This window comes from Coregonus clupeaformis, chromosome 7 (genome assembly GCF_020615455.1).
Source record: "Coregonus clupeaformis isolate EN_2021a chromosome 7, ASM2061545v1, whole genome shotgun sequence".
NCBI lineage: Eukaryota > Metazoa > Chordata > Actinopteri > Salmoniformes > Salmonidae > Coregonus > Coregonus clupeaformis.
In genome coordinates, this window is record NC_059198.1 from 44,695,260 (window position 1) to 44,721,083 (window position 25,824).

Below are 25,824 nucleotides of genomic sequence, written 5' to 3' on the forward strand. Positions count from 1 at the left end.
AACTTGGATAGAGTCAAGGATATGTTTTGCATTATTCTAAAGGCCTACTGCAACATGTAGCATGTTTTCATGTCCCTTACAATACATTTGATTAGTAATAGAGTTATAGAAAATAAAACCGTCCCGTAACAGTTTATTTTTACAAAGTAAAACATAAAAGAGAATTGTATCAACCCACAAGGCGTGTGGTCAAATTATTTGATGCTGATAAATAGGCATAACACAAACTCATCATTACACTATTGTTCTAAATTAATTCAACATCTGCACCCTCCTTATCATTCAGTTAAGCCTAATTGAAATTCAATTGTGAAGTAAGGTGCACAATTATCGCCCATTCATCCATTTGTCATTTATTCAGTGAGGAAAGAGAGACTCATTAGTGGCGCATTGTCTTGGCAGATTAAGTTGGGAATAGGTGTGAAAACAACGGGTAACAAGGCATAGAATACTTTTCTGTTTGTAGTTAAAACATTCTGACAAATGAGCAGTGTAAAATACAAACATTGAGGAAAAGTCAGGGAGCAGGACATAGGTTTATTTGGGGTCTAATTCTAGTGTTAAAAGGCAATTCCACCACTTTTCAACCTCATATTGTAACGATCCCGGCAGTCTGAGTCGGGTCCTGTCTGTGGACTAGTTGTTATGTTCGTGATCTCCAGTTTCCCGAGGGTTCTGGAACGCTCCGGGGAGCTCTCTTGATTTCCGCACCTGCATCCCATCAGCAATCTGCACACCTGGTCCTGATCATCACCCTTCTTAGGCTCTGGCCTAACATCCATTCCCTGCCGGATCGTTAGCCATGAACAGTAGGTTTACCAGAGTATCAGTCTTAGAGCCTAGCGTTAGTTTTGTTGTTTTTGCACCTTGTTGGTTTGTTGCTTACTTACCCCCGTTTTGTTCCATCTGCAGTCACCCGTCCGGAACCTTCATCCAACCTCTGCCTGGTGGTGGCGGCTGCCGACAGGATGGGATCAACCACTGCACCCCCAACAACTAATCAACGCCGCCCGCTCTGTTCCCTGGATTATTCAGCATCACTCTTGAACTTGTAAATAAACACTCACCTTCGTTTCAACTTACCTTGTCCTGGTCTGCTTCTGGGTTCTGGCTTAGCAACTCGTGACAGAACGATCCGGCCAGTAATGAACCCAGCGGACCTGGACTCTGTTCGCCATGCCATTACCCAGCAGGAGAAGATGTTGGGCCATCATAGCACGGTACTACAGGAGATCGCGTTGTCAGTTCGGAACCTTTCTACCGGTCTGACGGAGGTCCAGAACCAACGCAAGTGTCCGGTGGAAGATCCACTACCGGTTTCACCCATCTCGCCTGCCGCTTCTGAAGCTGTGTCCTTCCGTGAGCCCAAGGTTCCGACACCGGATAAATATGAGGGGGAGCTGGGAAGATGCCGTTCCTTCCTTATGCAGTGTGGATTAGTGTTCGATCTACAGCCCTACTCTTATGCCACAGACAAGGCTAGGATAGCCTTTGTGATTGAGTTGCTGCGTGGTCGAGCGCTGGAGTGGGCTTCAGCCGTTTGGGAACGACAGGATCCCTGCATGGCTTCATACCAGGGGTTCACGGCCGAGATGAGGAAGCTCTTCGACCATTCCGTCCGAGGGAGGGACGCAGCTAGGCGCCTGTTTTCGCTTCGCCAAGGAACTCGTAGCGTGGCCGACTTCGTGATCGAGTTCAAGACGTTGGCTGTGGAGAGTGGGTGGAATGAGGAGGCTCTGCAAGCGGCCTTTTACCAGGGTCTGTCGGAGCAGCTCAAGGATGAGTTGATCTCCTATCCGGAGTCTAGTGACCTGGACAGCTTGGTAGCCTTGTCTATTCGGGTGGATAATCGAGTCCGAGAGCGAAGGAGGGAGAAGCAATGGGCTCCGTCCAACCGATCAGCTTCTCAGGTTCCAGTCGGGTCGTCAAACTGCGCGGCTCGCTAAAGTTGGGAGGACTTTTAGCGAGCCAGTTTCGACCTCTCAATACCTCTGTCAGACCCCGTTTCCCGGCTACCCTTATGAACAGGAATCAGAGCTTAGCGATTAACGCTTTTATCGATTCAGGTGCCGATGGAAGCTTTCTAGATGCCGAGTTGGTGGAACAGCTGGGGCTTTCCAAGGAGCAATTGCCGGAAGCCATTGAAGCTACCACTCTGGACGGCAGTAGTCTGGCACGTATCACGATGAGGACTGAACCGGTTAAGATGCGGTTGTCGGGGAATCATTCTGAGATGATTTCATTCTTCATTCTGCCGTCTCCCAGGTTCCTCTGGTCCTTGGATACCCCTGGCTGAAGGAACACAATCCCACGTTCGATTGGGTGACGGGCAAGGTAACGAAGTTGGAGCCTTGATTGTCATGCTAACTGTCTCAAGACTGCCTGCCCCCATTCGGTTCCCAGTCAGGTGATTGAGGCTAAACCCCCAGATTTGTCCCTGGTTCCCGAGACATATCACGATTTGGGGGAAGTTTTCAGTAAGCAGAGGGCTCTGTCACTCCCTCCCCACCGACCATATGATTGTGCCATCAACCTGTTCCCTGGAGCTGTCTACCCCAAGGGAAGGTTATACAGTATCTCCCGACCTGAACGTGAGGCTTTGGAGACCTACATCAAGGAGTCCCTAGCTGCTGGTCTCGTTCGTCCTCGTCATCACCCCTGGGGGCAAGGATTCTTCTTTGTGGGTAAGAAGGATGGCTCTCTTCGACCGTGTATTGATTATCGGGGGTTTGAATGACATCACGGTCAAGAACAAGTATCCCCTGCCCTTGATGAGTTCTGCCTTCGACTCCTTACAGGGTGCTACGGTGTTCACCAAGCTAGACCTACGCAATGCGTATCACATGGTCCGGATCAGAGAGGGGGACGAGTGGTTGACGGGTTTCAATACACCGATGGGTCACTTGAGTATCAGGTGATGCCGTTTGGACTGACCAATGCTCCAGCGGTATTCCAGAGTATGGTGAACGACGTCCTGAGAGATATGATCGGTCTCTTTGTGTTTGTTTACCTGGATGACATTCTGATCTTCTCGAAGGAACCTTCCGACCACGTCCAGCATGTCCGGCAGGTTCTGCAGCGATTGTTGGAGAATCGCCTGTTCGTGAAGGCCGAGAAGTGCGAGTTTCACGCCCACACGACATCCTTTCTCGGGTACATCATCTCCAGGGGAGAGATTAGGATGGACCAGGAGAAGGTTAGAGCGGTTCTGGAATGGGCCCAGCCCGGTACGAGATTGCAGCTCCAGAGATTTTTGGGGTTTGCGAATTTCTACCGCAGATTCATCCGGGATTACAGCCGTGTGGCCGCTCCGTTAACTGCCTTGACTTCCAGTATCAGGACCTTCAAGTGGAATCCGGAGGCGGATCGAGCGTTTCTGGATTTGAAGAGGCGATTCACCAACGCACCGATTCTCTCTCAACCGGACACGGCCCGTCAGTTCGTCGTTGAAGTGGACGCGTCTGATGTGGGAGTTGGCGCCATCCTGTCGCAGCGATGCTCCACGGACAGTAAACTCCATCCCTGCGCCTACTACTCTCGTCGCCTTTCGCCTGCGGAGAGGAATTACGATGTGGGTAACCGGGAGCTTCTCGCGGTGAAACTTGCCTTGGAGGAGTGGCGCCACTGGTTGGAGGGCGGAGCAACCGTTTATTGTCTGGACTGACCACAAGAATCTTGCTTACGTGCAATCGGCTAAACGTCTCAACTCCCGTCAGGCCAGGTGGGCGTTGTTTTTCGGACGATTCAAGTTTTCCCCTGACGTTCCGACCTGGATCTAAGAACGGCAAGGCGGACGCCTTGTCCCGGATGTTCTCCAAGACGGAGGAGAGTGGGTCCAAGACCGAGACAATTCTCCCCCGGAACTGCGTCGTGGGAGCAGTTATGTGGAAGATTGAGGAGGAGGTGCTGGCGGCCCTTCGGACTCAGCCCGGTCCCGGTAACGGTCCACCCGGTCGGTTGTTTGTGCCTGAGTCGGTTCGTCCTGCTGTCCTCAAATGGTCCCACGCCAGCAAGATGGCTTGTCACCCTGGCGTGGCTCGGACAATGGCGTTTCTTCGCAGACGTTTTTGGTGGCCTGCCATGGCCGAGGATACTCGGGGTTATGTTGCTGCCTGTCCAGTGTGTGCGCAGAATAAGAGTACCAATCGGCCCAGCTCTGGACTACTTCACCCCCTTCCTATTCCCCGGCGACCATGGTCGCATCTGGCCCCTGGACTTTGTCACTGGGTTGCCCGCTTCTGAGGGGAACACGGTCGTTCTGACTATCGTGGACAGATTCAGCAAGTTCGCCCACTTTGTGCCTATTGCCAAGCTTCCCTCTGCCTCGGAGACGTCCGAGATCCTGGTTAGGGGAGGTTTTCAGGGTCCACGGGTTGCCCAGTGATATCGTTTCCGACCGTGGTCCTCAGTTTACCTCTGCTGTCTGGAAGTCCTTCTGTTTGGCCATTGGAGCTACAGTCAGTCTCACATCTGGTTTTCACCCCCAATCTAATGGTCAGGCGGAGAGAGCCAACCAGAAGATGGAATCCACGCTACGCTGTCTGGCCTCTTCCAACCCCACCTCCTGGGTCTCTCAGTTGCCTTGGGTTGAGTATGCCCACAATACTCTCCCCTACATCTGCCACTGGGATGTCTCCCTTCCAGTGCCTGTATGGCTACCAACCTCCCTTGTTCCCTTCTCAGGAGAAGGAGCTCTCAGTGCCTTCTGTTCAGGTCCATATTCGTCGTTGCCACCGGACCTGGCATCGGGCCAGAAAAGCACTCCTTAGAGTTTCGGACCGGTATCAGCTCCAGGCGAATCGTCGCCGGATCCCCCGCTCCCACCTACACCATCGGAGATAGGGTCTGGTTGGCCACACGGGATCTTCCTTTACGGACTGAGTCTAGGAAGTTGTTACCGAAGTTCATTGGTCCGTTTGTGGTGGAGAAGGTGATCAATCCGGTGGCAGTTCGACTCAAACTCCCGAGGACGCTCAGAGTCCATCCCACCTTTCATGTCTCCTGCCTCAAGCCTGTTTTCCTCAGTCCTCTGTTGCCTCCTCCGCCTCCTCCTCCTCCTCCTCGGATGATCGGAGGTGGTCCTGCCTACACGGTGCGTCGCATCATGGATTCCAGACGGCGGGGCCGGGGTTTCCAGTATCTCGTGGACTGGGAGGGGTATGGTCCTGAAGAGAGGAGTTGGATTCCGCGGCGACAGGTCCTAGATGCTGACCTCATCAGTGACTTCACCGCCTCCATCCTGGCGCTCCGGGAGTCCGCCCGGTGGCGTTCGTCGGAGGGGGTACTGTAACGATCCCGGCAGTCTGAGTCGGGTCCTGTCTGTGGACTAGTTGTTATGTTCGTGATCTCCAGTTTCCCGAGGGTTCTGGAACGCTCCGGGGAGCTCTCTTGATTTCCGTACCTGCATCCCATCAGCAATCTGCACACCTGGTCCTGATCATCACCCTTCTTAGGCTCTGGCCTAACATCCATTCCCTGCCGGATCGTTAGCCATGAACAGTAGGTTTACCAGAGTATCAGTCTTAGAGCCTAGCGTTAGTTTTGTTGTTTTTGCACCTTGTTGGTTTGTTGCTTACTTACCCCCGTTTTGTTCCATCTGCAGTCACCCGTCCGGAACCTTCATCCAACCTCTGCCTGGTGGTCGGCGGCTGCCGACCCAGGATGGGATCAACCACTGCACCCCCAACAACTAATCAACGCCGCCCGCTCTGTTCCCTGGATTATTCAGCATCACTCTTGAACTTGTAAATAAACACTCACCTTCGTTTCAACTTACCTTGTCCTGGTCTGCTTCTGGGTTCTGGCTTAGCAACTCGTGACACATATTCATCCCCTGCAGCACCAAAACAGTATCTATATTTGTGAATAGAGCACGTTTCTATGATCTGTAGTTAAAAAGATAAGAAGAAAAGTCTTTAAAAAATGTGACATAAAAGTAAAAAACTGTGATTTTCAAAACCTGCAATGAGTTTCTAGTTTCTAGCCCAATGGAGGGTATTTTATTGCTCCCCACACGACTGCAAATCTGATTGTGTTTGAACATTTCTGGTTTTAAAATGTTTAAACTTTTAAATTAGGTCTTCGAGGATTACTTTCTAACTTTATATTTTTTTCTACAAAACTTAGAAATGCACAATTTTCACGTATGATCTTCTTTTATTTTTACGGCTGCATTGGACCTTTAAAGGTAGTTTTTTTTTAAATATAGTTTGCCTCCACATCAACATGGACACCTGCATCCTATAGGAGGACAGGCTCATTGTAAAGACTGGAATGGAATTAATGGAGCGGTATCAAACACTTCATTGATTTATTCAATTTCAGCCATAAAAATGAACCCGTCCTCCAATAACTCTTCCCACCAGCCTCCTCTCGGAAATGTCTCTGTTCTGGTAAAAGAGAAGTTGATAGTATCACATCTTGTTTCTGTTGTATCTACATGTATCTACATTAAACCACATGTTCTGTTCTTGAGACTGATGGGGAAGAGTGGGGTGGAAAGGCTTTTGCAACACTACTTTAGTTAGCACACCCTTGTGACTAATTTAACTTCCTGTTTGAGATACTTGGGAGAAATTCAATGTTATCTTTCTACCTTCCCAATACCTTCCCCAGGTCTCATTATTAAATATGATCTTTCTACCTTCCCAATACCTTTCCCCTTGTCTCATATTCACTGTTATCTTTCTACCTTCCCAATACCTTCCCCCATGTCTCATATTCACTGTTATCTTTCTACCTTCCCAATACCTTCTCCATGTCTCATATTCACTGTTATCTTTCTACCTTCCCAATACCTTTCCCCTTGTCTCATATTCGCTGTTATCTTTCTACCTTCCCAATACCTTCCCCCATGTCTCATATTCACTGTTATCTTTCTATCTTCCCAATACCTTCTCCATGTCTCATATTCACTGTTATCTTTCTACCTTCCCAATACCTTTCCTCTTGTCTCATATACGCTGTTATCTTTAAACATTCCAAATACCTTCCCCATGTCATATTCATTGTTATCTTTCTACCTTCCCAATACCTTCCCCCATGTCTCATATTCACTGTTATCTTTCTATTTTCCCAATACCTTCCCCCATGACTCATATTCACTGTTATCTTTTACCTTACCAATACCTTCCCCTCATGTTTCATATACACTGTTATCTTTCAACCTTCCCAATATCTTCCCCATGTCTCATATTCACTGCTATCTTCTACCTTCCTAATACCTTTCCCCTTGTCTCATTTTCACTGTTATCTTTCAACCTTCCCAATACCTTCCCCATGTCTCATATTCACTGTTTTCTTTCAACGTTCCCAATACCTTCTCCATGTCTCATATTCACTGTTATCTTTCAACCTTCCCAATTCCTTCCCCCATGTCTCATATTCACTGTTATCTTTCTACCTTCCCAATACCTTCCCCCATGTTTCATATTCACTGTTATCTTTCTGTCTTCCCAATACCTTCCCCATGGCTCATATTCACTGTTATCTTTCAACGTTCCCAATACCTTCTCCATGTCTCATATTCACTGTTATCTTTCAACCTTCCCAATACCTTCCCCCATGTCATATTCACTGTTATCTTTAAATCTTCCCAATACCTTCCCATGTCCCATATTCACTGTTATCTTTCTGTCTTCCCAATACCTTCCCCCATGTCTCATATTCACTGTTATCTTTCAACCTTCCCAATACATCCCCATGTGTCATATTCACTGTTATCTTTTTACCTTCCCAATACTTTCCCCATGTCCCATATTCACTGTTATCTTCCAACTTTCCCAATACCTCCCACATGTCTCATATTCACTGTTATCTTTAAACCTTCCCAATCCCTTCTCCATGTCTCATATTCACTGTTATCTTTCAATGTTCCCAATACCTTCCCCATGTCTCATATTCACTGTTATATTTCTGTCTTCCCAATACCTTCGCCCATGTCTCATATTCACTGTTATCTTTCTACCTTCCCAATAACTTTCCCCATGTCTCATATTCACTGTTATCTTTCTACCTTCCCAATAACTTTCTCCATGTCTCATATTCACTGTTGTCTTTCAACCTTCCCAATACGTTCCCCCATGTCATATTTACTGTTATCTTTAAACCTTCCCAATACCTTCCCCATGTCCCATATTCACTGTTATCTTTCTGTCTTCCCAATACCTTCCCCCGTGTCTCATATTCACTGTTATCTTTCAACCTTCCCAATACCTTCCCCCATGTCTCATATTCACTGTTATCTTTCTACCTTCCCAATACCTTCCCCCATGTCTCATATTCACTGTTATCTTTAAACCTTTCCAAAACATCCCCATGTGTCATATTCATTGTTATCTTTAAACCTTCCCAATACCTTCCCTGTGTCTCATATTCACTGTTATCTTTCAACGTTCCCAATACCTTCCCCATGTCTCATATTCACTGTTATCTTTCAACCTTCCCAATACCTTCCCCCATGTCTCATATTTACTGATATCCTTCTACCTTCCCAATACCTTCCCCCTCATCTCATATTCACTGTTATCTTTCTATCTTCCCAATACTTTCCCGTAGAGTGCATTGTCCTATAGTCTCTATGGGCCAGATGGTAGTGTACAGTTCAGAGAAGGCTTGATGTGCTGTGCAGCATAGAGTGAATAGTCCTTTAGTCTCTATGGGCCAGATGGCCAGTTGTTGAGGGCTACAGCATGGGGAAAGAAACTGTTCAGATGGGGGTCTATAACATCCAATCACATAGGTTTACAGCAGCTGACAGTTGCAATGTCATTGCTAATAATGCAAACTGCCTTGGTTTAGATAATGACAAGCTCTGTACAGATGTAGGATCTTAATTTAATCAGCCCGTTGCAGGAGAACTAAAACTTGTTGTGTATTTGAGGGTTAAAAAGGCTTCTGAAGTTTGTAATTTCCACTTTTCCTTTTGAAAAATGTCAATTTATTATAATCCACATAATAATTCAAATGTCGAGTTGCTTCAGGATTATTTTCCTGCTGTAGCAAACGGGCTCAAATTAAGATCCTACATCTGTAGCAATATACCTGTCTTTAATGTACATGGCTATATTAGGAGGACATGATTATCTTTAGACCATTGTTTTTTGACCATTTTACATATTTTATTTACTGTTTTTTAGGCTGGTTGAATGAGTTCCCTATGAGAGGCTACTTCATCTGCAAGAGAACAGGCGGCCGCACCAGTTTCCTCATATGAAATTAAAAGTAAGTGTGTAGCCTACGCACTTACAAAATGGCTGTTGAAACTGTGGGACACATTTCTCGGCAACATTAAAGTTAGGATAAATGTGTTGATTTGAAGGAAAGACGGCAGACTCTGGTAAGTCTAGGCTACATAGAACTTTTATATTAGAAAGTTAGGTTGTTTACAGACATTCAATAGTCAGAGTAGGTTTGATATATGATCACTCATCATGCTGACCAACCTGATGGTCTCTGTTGGAAATGTGAAACATATCATGCCTAGGCTACATGCTCTGTCCTGCTACTGGTAGGCCTGTAACGTTATGGGAACTGATCTGAACAGGTTTAGGCTGGTCATCTAGGATATGTAGGCTATAGCTGAGGTATAGACCTCCATCTGCATATCACTAACAAACCGCTGTTATATATTATAACCTAGCCTACTTTACATAGTAAACATCTCCTACTTGTTGCAAAAATACTTTCTGAATGTATCAATAATTTCCCCTCAGATCAATCATGCCTGTTTTAGCCCTTCTGTCTACATTCTCAGATTGAAAGACATCAAATAGCCTACTTTTAATTAATAAAAATAAGTGTGAGACATAGACTTGTGTTGCTGCACTGTCTATAACTACCTTAACAAACAGTGACTTATTGTTATTATTGACAGTTACCATGGAGAAGAGATGTCACAACCAAATGTTCATGTGATTGCATTAAATAGCCTGACTGTTTCGATATGTCTGTTAGTAAATGTTTTATTTCTAAGAGATCATGAATAAAAGAGAGTTGTCACTGTGTTAACCACAACCAACATGCAGGATCTCTGTTTAGGGGTCAGTGGTCTAAAATGAGTCTGTCTGGGGAGAGAGAGGAGGGGGTCCCTGCCTCTAAAATGAGTCTCTCTGGGGAACATGACACCAAAGCTAAGAGGTGAGATGACAATTTAGTAAAAAAAATATTGTTTATTTACAAAACGCTATATCCACAATTTTTTTTCTGTAGAAATGATTGCCTTGGGTACCTTCAATATTACTGGGTACCTTCAATATTACTGTTCTCAGATTTTTTATTAATGGATTTGAGATGTGGATAAAAAATATCCATTGTTTAGCTGGAATGGAATGTTCGTATCCTGTATATTTGACAGTGATATGTGGTTGTCTCACCTAGATATCTTAAGATGAATGCACTTACAGATGCCATATCTTAATTTGACCCAGTTTCTCACAGCAGGAAAATAATCCTGCAGCAATAGGAAATGTAAATTATTATGTGCATTATAATTCATTAACATTTTTTGTAGTGGTCGGTACATTTTTCATTAAGGGCAAATCAAGTTGGAAATTTTTTAAGTGGAAATTACAAACTCTAGAAGACTTTTTAAAGCTTGAATACACTACAGTATGGCAACTGTATTGTAAGTCACTCTGGGCCCGGTTTCCCGATAGCGATGGAATTTAGGCTTACCAGTGTTTTAAGATGCATCTTTCCTACAACGGCTGAAGATGTAACATGCATTTCCCACGCACCACGCAGAGAGAACGGTCGCCAAGTGCGTTGTTGGAGCATGTCGTTATTTAGAGGATTGAAAGAAAGGGAGCGCTGCTCTTGGATCAGTTTTCTCCATTCAAATATTTCCTTAACATTATAAATAGTTCACAATACTGATGACAGATCAGCTCCTAGAGAGATATTACCACCTACGGCTGCAAATATTGAGGCGGCTTATTCTAAATCACAGATTTGGCACATCATTGGGCACATGTTAGGCTATACATCATGAAATATATTGAGACAAATTACAGACCATAGTCTACAAGTAGCAAAATAGAACTCAATTGATTGAACATGAAACGTATTTCAATTTGATTGAAATAGGACTATAGCCTACTGTTTAAATTTTAATGGAGTTATCTCGGTTTTCATTCGAAGCATCATTTTATACGTCGCTTGTTTGCATCAATTGCAAAGACATTTGCAACTTTGTATTTGTAGATCAACCTTGTTCTGAATTTATCGGCGGTCACAGAGAGACGGATAAACCATGTGATTCTATGTTTAGCGGAGATCTTCTGTGTATAAAGTGACGCGGGAGGGCAAAAAAGCATCTAACGACGCACTTGGCTGTTCTACAAGTGGTCTGAGGCAGGTGTTAGAATATGAGCGTTTTCAAGTGCAACGTTACATTTACATTTTACATTTACGTCATTTAGCAGACGCTCTTATCCAGAGTGACTTACAAATTGGTCACCCTATAGCCAGTGGGATCACCCTATAGCCAGTGGGATAACCACTTTACAATTTATTTATTTATTTTTATTTTATTTTTTTAGAGGGGGGTAGAAGGATTACTTTATCCTATCCCAGGTTTTCCTTAAAGAGGTGGGGTTTCAAATGTCTCCGGAAGGGAACTATGCTTCCGCAGAGGAAGGGGAGCCAGCAGGCCAGAGGTGGATGAACGCAATGCCCTCGTTTGGGTGTAGGGACTGATCAGAGCCTGAAGGTACGGAGGTGCCGTTCCCCTCACAGCTTCATAGGCAAGCACCATGGTCTTGTAACAGATGCGAGCTTCAACTGGAAGCCAGTGGAGTGTGCGGAGGAGCGGGGTGACGTGAGAGAACTTGGGAAGGTTGAACACCAGACGGGCTGCGGCATTCTGGATGAGTTGTAGGGGTTTAATGGCACAGGCAGGGAGCCCAGCCAACAGCGAGTTGCAGTAATCCAGACGGGGAGATGACAAGTGCCTGGATTAGGACCTGTGCCGCTTCCTGTGTAAGGCAGGGTTGTACTCTCCGAATGTTGTAGAGCATGAACCTGCAGGATCGGGTCACCGCCTTGATGTTAGCGGAGAACGACAGGGTGTTGTCCAGGGTCACGCCAAGGCTCTTCGCACTCTGGGAGGAGGACACAACGGAGTTGTCAACCGTGATGGCGAGATCATGGAACGGGCAGTCCTTCCCCGGGAGGAAGAGCAGCTCCGTCTTGCCAAGGTTCAGCTTGAGGTGGTGATCCGTCATCCATACTGATATGTCTGCCAGACATGCAGAGATGCGATTCACCACCTGGTTATCAGAAGGGGGAAAGGAGAAGATTAGTTGTGTATCGTCAGCGTAGCAATGATAGGAGAGGCCATGTGAGGATATGACAGAGCCAAGTGACTTGGTGTATAGCGAGAATAGGAGAGGGCCTAGAACTGAGCCCTGGGGGACACCAGTGGTGAGAGCACGTGGTGCGGAGACAGCTTCTCGCCACGCCACTTGGTAGGAGCGACCGGTCAGGTAGGACGCAATCCAAGAGTGAGCCACGCCGGAGATGCCCAGCTCGGAGAGGGTGGAGAGGAGGATCTGATGGTTCACAGTATCAAAGGCAGCAGACAGGTCTAGAAGGACAAGAGCAGAGGAGATAGAGTTAGCTTTAGCAGTGCGGAGAGCCTCCGTGACACAGAGAAGAGCAGTCTCAGTTGAATGACCAGTCCTGAAACCTGACTGGTTTGGATCAAGAAGGTCATTCTGAGAGAGATAGCAAGAGAGTTGGCTAAAGACGGCACGCTCAATAGTTTTGGAAAGAAAAGAAAGAAGGGATACTGGTCTGTAGTTGTTGACATCAGAGGGATCGAGTGTTGGTTTTTTGAGAAGGGGTGCAACTCTCGCTCTCTTGAAGACGGAAGGGACATAGCCAGCGGTCAAGGATGAGTTGATCAGCGAGGTGAGGTAGGGGAGAAGGTCACCGGAGATGGTCTGGAGAAGAGAGGAGGGGATGGGGTCAAGCGGGCAGGTTGTTGAGCGGCCTGCAGTCACAAGTCGCAAGATTTTATCTGGAGAGAGAGGGGAGAAAGAAGTCAAAGCATAGGGTAGGGCAGTGTGAGCAGGACCAGCAGTGTCATTAGACTTAACAAACGAGGATCGGATGTCGTCAACCTTCTTTTCAAAGTGGTTGACGAAGTCATCCACAGAGAGGGAGGAGGGGGTGGCGGGGGGGAGGATTCAGCAGGGAGGAGAATGTGGCAAAGAGCTTCCTAGGGTTAGAGGCAGATGCTTGGAATTTAGAGTGGTAGAAAGTGGCCTTAGCAGCAGAAACAGATGAAGAAAATGTAGAGAGGAGGGAGTGAAAAGATGCCAGGTCCGCAGGGAGTCTAGTTTTCTTCCATTTCCGCTCAGCTGCCCGGAGCTCTGTTCTGTGAGCTCGCTATGAGTCATCAAGCCACGGAGCTGGAGGGGAGGACCGAGCCGGCCGGGAGGATAGGGGACACAGAGAGTCAAAGGATGCAGAAAGGGAGGAGAGGAGGGTTGAGGAGGCAGAATCAGGAGATTGGAGGGAGAAGGATTGAGCAGAGGGAAGAGATGATAGGATGGAAGAGGAGAGAGTAGTGGGAGAGAGAGAGCGAAGGTTGTGACGGCGCATTACCATCTGTGTAGGGGCAGAGTGAGTAGTGTTGGAGGAGAGCGAGAGAGAAAAGGATACAAAGTAGTGGTCGGAGACATGGAGGGGAGTTGCAGTGAGATTAGTAGAAGAGCAGCATCTAGTAAAGATGAGGTCAAGCGTATTGCCTGCCTTGTGAGTAGGGGGGGACGGTGAGAAGGTGAGGTCAAAAGAGGAGAGGAGTGGAAAGAAGGAGGCAGAGAGAAATGAGTCAAATGTAGACGTAGGGAGGTTGAAATCCCCCAAAACTGTGAGGGGTGAGCCATCCTCAGGAAAGGAACTTATCAAGGCGTCAAGCTCATTGATGAACTCTCCAAGGGAACCTGAAGGGCGATAGATGACAAGGATATTAAGCTTAAATGGGCTAGTGACTGTGACAGCATGGAATTCAAATGAGGAGATAGACAGATGGGTTAGGGGAAAAATTGAGAATGTCCACTTGGGAGAGATGAGGATTCCTGTGCCACCACCCCTCTGACCAGATGCTCTCGGGGTATGCGAGAACACATGGTCAGACGAGGAGAGAGCAGTAGGAGTAGCAGTGTTTTCAGTGGTAATCCATGTTTCCGTCAGCGCCAGGAAGTCGAGGGACTGGAGGGTAGCATAGGCTGGGATGAAGTCAGCCTTGTTGGCAGCAGAACGGCAGTTCCAGAGGCTGCCTGAGACCTGGAACTCCAGGTGTGTGGTGCGTGCAGGGACCACCAGGTTAGAGAGGCAGCAGCCACGCGGTGTGAGGCGTTTGTGTAGCCTGTGCGGAGAGGAGAGAACAGGGATAGGCAGAGGCATAGTTGACAGGCTGTAGCAAATGGCTACAATAATGCAGAGGAGATCGGAATGAAATGAACTAAACATCTGGGAAAGGAGAGAGCGGGGCCTCCCTCACCACAACTCCCAAATATAACTCTCCCAACTTCCACCTCAGAAACTATAATTGTTTCACTGAAACACCCGAATAAAACTCTCCCAACTTCCACTTTAGAAATTAGAATTGTTGTAAACTACAGCGGTTCAATGTTTCAAGGAATAGACTCAACTTACTTTATTCAGCTAGCTAACTATGACGCCATAGCTAACTAGCATGCTAGCATCCAATAACACACGGTTTAGCACCAATACTTGGTTACAACAAACTACCAATAGTGTGTTAACACACTAAACAGATAATTCGTGTCCGTGTCTAGTTCCTTTCATAACGCAGCAATAATTAAACGTTGGCTAGCTAGCACAAATATATTGTATTTAGCTGCTACAGTACTGCTAGCTGGTAGTGTTGGCTAGCTAGCAATGGCTGCTGTGTTGACTTTGTTTGAAAAACGGCGTCGCTGCGAACGAATGTAGCTGGCTAAAATTATATTGTATTTAGTTGCTATAGTACTGCTAGCTGGTAGCGTTGGCTAGCTAGCAATGGCTGCGGTGATGACTTTGTTTGAAAAAACGGCGTCGCTGCGAACGAATGTAGCTGGCTAAAAGGATATTGTATTTAAATTCTACAGTACTGCTAGCTGGTAGCTGGTAGTGTTGGCTAGCTAGCAATGGCTGCGGTGTTGACTTTGTTTGAAAAACGACGTCGCTGTGAACGAATGTAGCTGTCTAGCTAACCTCGATAGTTACTCTATACTACACCTTTATCTTTGATACAAATACAACTATGTAGCTAGCCAACATTACACTAATCAAATCGTTCCATTGTAATGTAATGTGTCATATTACCTGCGGAGCGAAGTACAGCATGACTACTCACCTCGCCTGCCGGCTGCTGAACGTTAATAACGATGGTTTTGGGAAACAGCTCAGAGATTTAACAATGCTCCTACGAAAGTTCTAACGATTAACTTAGCCTTAATATGCTTTTGGGATACCAGGCCCTGGACAAAAACATCTGCTAAATTCAAAGGTAAATGTTTTACATACAGATCTCATATTACTGGCTTTATTTTTCAAAACATTTTTTTATATTGATGTTACAAATGTATCATGTGTACAGTTCTTTATAAAAAATGTAGTTATTTGTTACATTTGACTCTGTAAAACCTAGCAGTACTACTTATTTATCTGAGAGTGAGGCAGATGTATATTCAAGAATTAGTTGTCACTGTGTTAACCACAACCAACATGCTGTATCTCTGTTTAGGGGTTAGTGGTCTAAAATGAGTCTGTCTGGGGAGAGAGAGGACCAATTTTCTACTCTGAGACGCTTTGTGGATATGGGCCCAGATCTCAAAATATTGTTTTAAAAAACAACCAATTTTTGTTTTACATAATAATAAAAAAAGAATATTACTAATGTAAGCCACTGTAAAGACTTGGTTTAGTTTATTGTGTGGCTCTGCTCATGTCCGCGTTCTGGAACTGCCCGCGTCCCAGTACAGAACTGTCAGCGTCCACGTATGGTTTGGCGCCAAGCATATTGTCAAGTTACGCGCAGAGTGGGCTGAGGTGATCTTGGGGAACAACGACGGAGTTCGTTACAGTGTTGAGACACCGAAGTTTATTGTTCAATTTGCTTTTTTGCGTAATGGTCAGTGACAGTATGAGTGTAGCCAGATCCTTTTCACTCGCTATTCTTGTTTAATTGTGTGGTTCACCGGATTCGTCATTATCCTCGAGGGACAGACGAACGACCTGCTAGCTAGCCAAGCTAGTCGGTACAGCTAGGTAAGCTAGCTAGCTACTCTACCAGCAGCATCCTAGTTATCTTAGCTACCACTATATCATCACCGGCTGCCTGCATTTCTTGTGGAACGATGGAGCTCCCTCGTTGTTTCTTCCACCTGTTAAAATCCTGTGGAGGGCTTCTCCCTCTCTCGTTGACAGATGCTGGCTTCCTACGCTTCCTCTGTCCGGTTCTCCTCTCTTCACTAGATGGACGGTAACTTTAGTGTTTAACCCCTCTGTGTCCAAGGACTGAACTTTTGAATATTATTTTCGGGGCGCCTCAAGTGACATTTTTAAAAACGTTTTCTGATAAAATTAGTTAATTGCATCCGCCATGGAGCCCAGTTTCATAATATTACCTTCTGTCCCTGGTTATGAAGTAATTGCGAAAAAACAGGCCTTATGTTTGGCCATTTTCCACCCTACCAGCTCCTATTAGTTCTATTGAGCTCTGTGACACCAACTCGCCTTCAGAACGTTCTATTCCCAGCCCATTGTTCTGCATCACAATGCCAGCTTCACTATTGTTATCAATGAGACCTGAACTGCGTTAACCCTGTAGGTTTACCTCAGGTAACTTCTTATTAACAAGGTTACGGCTACTTGGTGAGCGTTAACCCTGTAGGTTTACCTCAGGTAAATTATTATAAACAAAGTTACGACTACTTGGTGAGCGCGCACGCAGTTCACCTGAGTACATGATGTGGTCACCAATAGTGAGGTGAGACAGTTTAAGAAGCGATGGCTGGCAAATAGCCATCAAACATTAAACATTTTCTGGTCATGGTTAACCTTTTTTTTTATTTTTTTTAAGTGTACAATCTAAACAAAACGCATATCCCTGTCCTCTTTTTCAAGATGTGGTCGATTTAAACAGCCAGAAAACATGTTTTAATTAAGAAATAACCATTTTTTTAAATGACTTGTTGGTTCTAAATGGCTGCTGGGTAATTTGATATGCATCGAAATCTTCGTTCGTAGTCATCAAATTGCGTGAATGCTGCGCAGGTTCACTGAGTTGATTGTTGTCTAATCGGGTGGTCTAGCTAACTGATTTGTAGATCTGACGCAGTTGCTACCTCAGATTATGAGCCTAGCAGGTGTCATGAATGAGTTATGTAGTACCCACATACGGCCACAAGGTGGAGCAAGAGTGCCATAAACCCATACTGTTTTTTGCCATAAAACCCTGAACCTAACAATCAATCAAATGTATTTATAAAGCCCTTTTTACATCAGCAGATGTCACAAAGTGCTATACAGGAACTCTTACCCTACTTATAACCTATTTTAGCCATAACCCTAACCCCTAATTCTAGGGTAGGGTAGCCTAGAACACTTTTAGAAACTATTTTAGTAATAATATTATCTTAGTAAATACAATTATAGTATTAATTAGCCTTTTGATTATTTTGTTGTTATTTTATTATATGTATAATTACAAGACAGAACACTTGATAAATAAGACACATTTTTTTTATTTTTCAAATGTGGTTTGAATTGGGTGACCTAGTAACCTCTGTGTGAAAGTCCAGGGCAGGTTTGAGACTGATCTAATACACTTTATTTCTCAGCTGCCTCACCAATGTCTGTACGTGAATTAAAAACTTTTAATTGCTAAATATTTCCAATAGATGGCAGCATAAGACCACGAAGCATCAGTCATAGGCTACAAGCAGCAATATGATTGACATAAAATAGCATGTAACCAAAGACTATATGTCCCATGATTTTCTAAAATGGTCACTCATTACTTTAGTTAGCTATATATCTCGTATTAGGCCTGTGTTGCATTTGGAAGAGCAATTAAATAGTGACTATAGCAGGTGTTGAACCCCTGGTAAATAATCACTAGTCAGATGCTCCAACCTCAACCCTAGTATACATGCATTATAAAACATGATCTTAATATCTGATATTGGGAGTAACAACCTCGGAATAGAAAAGACAAGAGTGCTTCTTCCAGCCCGCCAATAAATTACATCATGCAACCCTCCCGGTTAGCAAATGTACCTCAGCATGCCCCTCCCTTGTGCTAGAAGGCAGAGTGCTCGCTGCTGGTTGATGAATCTGACAATGAATGTACTAGGTGTCAAGGCTGAGGTGTATGATGTGTGGAAGTCAGGCGCAGGACACCGAAGCTTAGTCCAACAAAGTTTACTGTGAAAAACCACCAGGCAAGGATACAGTAAACGGCCTCAACAAAACAATGGCGAGCAATACGCAAACAATGCGTAAAACAAATAAACAAAGAAACAGATACAAAAACACGCAGCACTACGGACAGGCGAAAAACAACACACAATCTAACCAATGCAAAACAGGGAACTTATAGGACACGTAATCAGACACAAACGGACACAGGTGTAAAAGACAGACCAAAGCAATCACACCAAGAAACATTCAACAGTGGCAGCTAGTACTCCGGGGACGGCGAACGCCGAAGCCTGCCCGAACTAGGAGGAGGAGCAGTCTCGGCAGAATCCGTGACACTAGGAAAATACGTTTTTCTCGACCAGAGGTGACTAAATTAATGTTCAGGCTTATTGATAATCGTTATAGTAATGAAGTATAATTTCAAAACATGAGCATAGAAACAGCTAATAATAAACATGAATCATCATTATATTATTTCACTGTAATCTGTTAAATGCTTTTTCAGTCGTTCCTCTTGCGTTAGCAGTGTGGAAAGGGACAGTAAAAAGCGTGTGCAGGAGTTTTCCTGTGAGGTGTATCCAGGGAGAAAACTAAACCGATCTTCTGAAGTGTCATTCGTGGTCTTTTTCTGCCATCTATTGGAATTATTTAGTAACTGCAGTAATACTGAATAAAGTATATCCTTACTAAAGTTTTTCAAGAATTTCAAAATATGACATTTTCTAGTTCATTTTACCACTTAAAACCATAACATAACAATTTATAAACAATGAAACTGACAAAATACAAAAAACATCATACATTTAGTTAACTATATATATATATATATATATATATACTATTTATTTAGATGGGTGACATTATCTGCCAAAGTAATACCACTGTAGATAAAGAAGAGCTCTCTAGTAGGTGTACCAAAACTTTCAAAGGCCATTTTCTCAAAATTGAGGTTACAAGTTTATCATCTTTCAAAGCAGAATTACTTTCACATTGTTCCTCAACTGTAGTGTATGATATACCTTTTTCTAGCTGAGTCTCTACTTTTATTAAAAAAAACACAATTTCAAATTTTGCTACATAAGATAGAATCGAGCCGGTAGGCCACATTTGACTGTGTAAAACCTAGCAGTACTACTTATTTCTCTGAGAGTGAGGCAGATATATATATTATTACTGTGTAAAACCTAGTAGTACTACTTATTTATTTGAGAGTGAGGCAGATATATATTTTAACTGTGTAAAACCTAGTAGTACTACTTATTTCTCTGAGAGTGAAGGAGATATATATAATTACTGTGTAATTTTAAACAAATACATGGCTGTCATTGAATGCCATGATTAGCTACTGAAAAAAACACACCAATCTCTTTCATAATTTCTTCAAACAATGAAAGCTAATTTACGAACATTTCTGAAAATGAATATATAGCGTTTTGGAATTAAACTCTTGTTTCCCCATCTGAGCTCAGAGTAGATGAGAGACATAATGTTTGTCTCTGTTGTGTTGAAGTCCAATCAAGCAGGAGAGACAAGCCTCCCCTGTACCCAGCTGTGTGTCCATAAAGAGTGACTGGTCTATGAGTCTACCTATGAAGTTTAGAGAGGGAGACTTTTCTAGTGAACAAAGGTAAGAAGAACTCATGGGTCATGGTCAGTGAGTTAAACAACACTGTCTCTAGTCATTTCTCCTCTCCCATTTTACCATTTATTTGTGTTGTTTTCATAATCCATAGGCTAATCCTTTTTTCCATTTTCATAGTCCTATACAATATTAAACTAACACAACATTCCCTGTTTGTGTGTGTGTGTGTGTGTGTGTGTGTGTGTGTGTGTGTGTGTGTGTGTGTGTGTGTGTGTGTGTGTGTGTGTGTGTGTGTGTGTGTGTGTGTGTGTGTGTGTGTGTGTGTGTGTGTGTGTGTGTGTGTGTGTGTGTGTGTGTGTGTGTGTGAGTATACTCCCTGGATGAGGAGATGTAATCTGATGTTTTGTCCACAGAAACCAACAGGAGAGATCAGAGTCAGAGATGCTCAGTGGTCAGTCTTCCCAGAGTCATCAAACAGACCTGGCCTCCATATTCAGTGTATGTGGTCATTTTATGTACATTTGTTTTTGTTTACCTCAAGTAAAGTTGATCTGTGAGTCATTCATTCATGTGTTAATGAGAAAGCATTTAGTCTCTTGCTTAACTTATTTACTTAATTTTTTTCAGTTGCTTGAAGAGAATATTATGACATTTGTGAAGAAGGAGCTGAAGATGTTCAAGAGGATTCTTAGTCCAGAACTCCCAGAAGGCTTTGAGAGTCAGAAGCAGGATAAGGAAGTGGTGGACGCTGAAGATGAGAAGCAGGAGAGCAGTGCCAGAGAGGGGGCTCTGAAGATCACACTGCACGTCCTGAGGAAAATGAACCAGAAGGAGCTTGCTGACACACTGGAGAAAAGTAAGAGCTGTCTGCCTCATGTTGAATGCTGTTTTAGAACATTTAAAAGCTGTAGCTAAAGTATAGCTAAAGTAGCTGTGTAACTCAATGATATTGTAGCAGCCTTAACACTACACATAGTGACCTCTTCAAACTATATAACACAGTCTTACAATACTGTAAGCATTAAATCAGATGTAATATTAATATCCTCTGGGTTTTTTCTTCATTCAGATGAGCTTGCTGTGATTTGCAAAAGTGAACTCAAATCTAATCTGAAGAAGAAGTTTCAATGTGTATTTGAGGGGATCGCTGAACAAGGAAACCCAACACTTCTCAATAAGATCTACACAGAGCTCTACATCACAGAGGGTGGAACAGGAGAGGTCAATAATGAACATGAGCTGAGACAGATTGAGACAACAACCAGGAAACAAGCAAGACCAGAGACTGCAATCAAATGTAGCGACATCTTCAAACCCTTAACTGGACAAGACAAGCTTATCAGAGCTGTGCTGACAAAGGGAGTCGCTGGCATTGGAAAAACAGTCTCTGTGCAGAAGTTCATTCTGGACTGGGCTGAAGGAAAAGCAAATCAGGATGTCCAATTTGTATTTTCATTCCCTTTTCGGGAGCTGAATTTGATGAAAGGTGAAAAACACACTTTGATTGAACTTCTCAATCACTTCTCAATGGAAACCAAAGAATCAAGAATCTCCAACTACGACAAGTACAAAGTTCTGTTCATCTTTGATGGTCTGGATGAGTGCCGACTGCCCCTAGACTTCCAGAAGAACAAGATCTGTTGTGACGTCACTGAGTCAACCTCAGTGGATGTTCTGCTGACAAATCTCATCAAGGGAAATCTGCTTCCCTCTGCTCTCCTCTGGATAACTACCAGACCTGCAGCAGCCAATAAAATCCCTTCAGGGTGTGTTGACGAGGTACGAGGGTTCAATGACCCACAGAAGGAGGAGTACTTCAGGAAGAGATTCAGTGATCAGGACCTGGCCAGCAGAATCATCTCACACATAAAGACATCAAGGAGCCTCCACATCATGTGCCACATTCCAGTCTTCTGTTGGATTTCTGCAATAGTACTTGAACACATGTTGAAACATAAGAGAGAAGAGATGCCCAAGACTCTGACAGAGATGTACACACACCTTGTGGTGTTTCATACCAAACAGAATCATGTCAAGTATCTTGGGAAAGAAGAGACAGGTCCACACTGGAATAAAGAGAGCATTCTGTCACTGGGAAAACTGGCTTTTCAACAGCTTGTGAATGGCAATCTGATTTTCTATGAAGAAGACCTGAAAGAGGCTGGCATTGATGTCAATGAAGCCTCAGTGTACTCAGGATTGTGCACACAGCTCTTTAAAGAGGAATGTGGGCTGTACCAGGACAAGGTGTACTGCTTCGTGCATCTGAGCATTCAGGAGTTTCTGGCTGCTGTATATGTGTTCCTCTCATTCATCAACAACAATGAGAATCTAATGGATGAACCTCAATCAACGTCCAGGAACTTTTCTGTGAGGATCAGACACAAGCGTAAAGTTACCTTATACAAGAGTGCTGTGGATAAAGCCTTACAAAGTGAGACAGGAAACCTGGACCTGTTCCTCCGCTTCCTTCTGGGCCTCTCACTGGAGTCCAATCAGAAGCACTTACGAGGTCTACTGACAAAGACAAGAAGCAGCTCACAGAGCCTTGAAGAAACAGTCAGTTACATCAAGGAGAAGATCAGGGAGAATCCCTCTCCAGAAAGGTGCATCAATCTGTTCCACTGTCTGAATGAACTGAATGACCATTCTCTTGTGGAGGAGATCCAAAGCTACCTGAGATCAGGAAGGCTCTCAGAAGAAAATCTCTCACCTGCACAGTGGTCAGCTCTGGTCTTTGTGTTGCTGACTTCAGAAAAGGAGCTGGATGTGTTTGACCTGAAGAAATACTCCAGATCAGAGGAAGGTCTTCTGAGGCTGCTGCCAGTGGTCAAAGCCTCCAGAGCTGCTCTGTGAGTACATAAAATGACATTTAAGTACCAATGATCAGGAAGAAATATTCAGGTTAGAGAAATATATGTATTATAATATGTATATAATATATAATATTACATTGAAAAACTTACTGAATCAATGCATTGATGTTCATATTAGTTTCACAATATGACCATACAATTCTAGGAGACGGAAGATGAATCTATATGTTGTTTGAGAGAATATACCAAATTCATTTGCCATTGTCCTTCTACACTACTGGTGTTAAATTAACAGTGTGTTTGTGAAATCATGATGATCTCTCTATCAGGCTGTCAGGCTGTGGAGTCACAGAGGAAGGCTGTGCTTCTCTGGTCTCAGCTCTGAAGTCAAACCCCTCACACATGAGAGAGCTGGATCTGAGTAACAATGTCCTGATGGATTCAGGAGTGAAGCTGCTCTCTGCTGTACTGGGGAATCCCCACTGTAAACTGGAGACTCTGAGGTCATTATTCCTGTAGTTGGTCAACAAGTGATAACTGTTCACCAGATCCACATTTGTTTACCAGGCACACATATTCCACACCATATGTGTTTGGACAGTGAAGCTTACAGTTTTAAATTTGGCGCTATGCTCCAGCATTTTGAATTTGAGATATAATGTTTCATATTAAGCAACAGTATGTAATGTCACCTTTTATTTGAGGGTATTTTCATACATATCTGTGTTACTGTTTAGAAATGAAAGCACTTTATGTGTCTAGTTCTCCCATTTGAAAAAGTCGTAATAATTTGGACATTTATATTGTATTAAAGTAGTCATAAGTTTAGTATTTGGTCCCATATTCCTTACCTGCAGTGAATACATCAAGCTTGTGATTCTACAAACTTGTTGAATACATTTACATTTACATTTACGTCATTTAGCAGACGCTCTTATCCAGAGCGACTTACAAATTGGTGCATTCACCTTATAGCCAGTTGGATAACCACTTTACAATATGTTATAAAAAAAAAAATATTGTGGGGTGGGGTAAGGGGGGGTAGAAGGAATACTTTATCCTATCCCAGGTATTCCTTAAAGAGGTGGGGTTTCAAGTGTCTCCGGAAGGTGGTGAGTGACTCCGCTGTCCTGGCATCGTGAGGGAGCTTGTTCCACCATTGGGGTGCCAGAGCAGCGAACAGTTTTGACTGGGCTGAGCGGGAACTGTGCTTCCGCAGAGGTAGGGGGGCCAGCAGGCCAGAGGTGGATGAACGCAATGCCCTCGTTTGGGTGTAGGGACTGATCAGTGCCTGAAGGTACGGAGGTGCCGTTCCCCTCACAGCTCCGTAGGCAAGCACCATGGTCTTGTAGCAGATGCGAGCTTCAACTGGAAGCCAGTGGAGTGTGCGGAGGAGCGGGGTGACATGAGAGAACTTGGGAAGGTTGAACACCAGACGGGCTGCGGCATTCTGGATGAGTTGTAGGGGTTTAATGGCACAGGCAGGGAGCCCAGCCAACAGTGAGTTGCAGTAATCCAGACGGGAGATGACAAGTGCCTGGATTAGGACCTGCCCGCTTCCTGTGTAAGGCAGGGTCGTACTCTCCGAATGTTGTAGAGCATGAACCTACAGGATCGGGTCACCGCCTTGATGTTAGCGGAGAACGACAGGGTGTTGTCCAGGGTCACGCCAAGGCTCTTCGCACTCTGGGAGGAGGACACAACGGAGTTATCAACCGTGATGGCGAGATTATGGAACGGGCAGTCCTTCCCCGGGAGGAAGAGCAGCTCCGTCTTGCCGAGGTTCAGCTTGAGGTGGTGATCCGTCATCCACACTGATATGTCTGCCAGACATGCAGAGATGCGATTCGCCACCTGGTTATCAGAAGGGGGAAAGGAGAAGATTAGTTGTGTGTCGTCTGCGTAGCAATGATAGGAGAGGCCATGTGAGGATATGACAGAGCCAAGTGACTTGGTGTATAGCGAGGATATGAGAGGGCCTAGAACTGAGCCCTGGGGGACACCAGTGGTGAGAGCACGTGGTGCGGAGACAGATTCTCGCCACGCCACTTGGTAGGAGCGACCGGTCAGGTAGGACGCAATCCAAGAGTGAGCCGCGCCGGAGATGCCCAGCAGACAGGTCTAGAAGGACAAGAGCAGAGGAGAGAGAGTTAGCTTTAGCAGTGCAGAGAGCCTCCGTGACACAGAGAAGAGCAGTCTCAGTTGAATGACCAGTCTTGAAACCTAACTGCTTTGGATCAAGAAGGTCATTCTGAAAGAGATAGCAAGAGAGTTGGCTAAAGACGGCACGTTCAAGAGTTTTGGAGAGAAAAGAAAGAAGGGATACTGGTCTGTAGTTGTTGACATCAGAGGGATCGAGTGTTGGTTTTTTGAGAAGGGGTGCAACTCTCGCTCTCTTGAAGACGGAAGGGACATAGCCATCGGTCAAGGATGAGTTGACGAGCGAGGTGAGGTAAGAGAGAAGGTCACCGGAGATGGTCTGTAGAAGAGAGGAGGGGATAGGGTCAAGCGGGCAGGTTGTTGTGCGGCCGGCCGTCACAAGTCGCAAGATTTTATCTGGAGAGAGAGGGGAGAAAGAAGTCAAAGCATAGGGTAGGGCAGTGTGAGCAGGACCAGCAGTGTCATTTGACTTAACAAACGAGGATCGGATGTCGTCAACCTTCTTTTCAAAATTGTTGACGAAGTCATCCACAGAGAGGGAGGAGGGGGGGGGGGATTCAGCAGGGAGGAGAAGGTGGCAAAGAGCTTCCTAGGGTTAGAGGCAGATGCTTGGAATTTAGAGTGGTAGAAAGTGGCTTTAGCAGTAGAAACAGATGAAGAAAATGTACAGAGGAGGGAGTGAAAAGATGCCAGGTCCGCAGGGAGTTTAGTTTTCCTCCATTTCCGCTCGGCTGCCCGGAGCCCTGTTCTGTGAGCTCGCAATGAGTCATCAAGCCACGGAGCAGGAGGGGAGGACCGAGCCGGCCGGGAGGATAGGGGACACAGAGA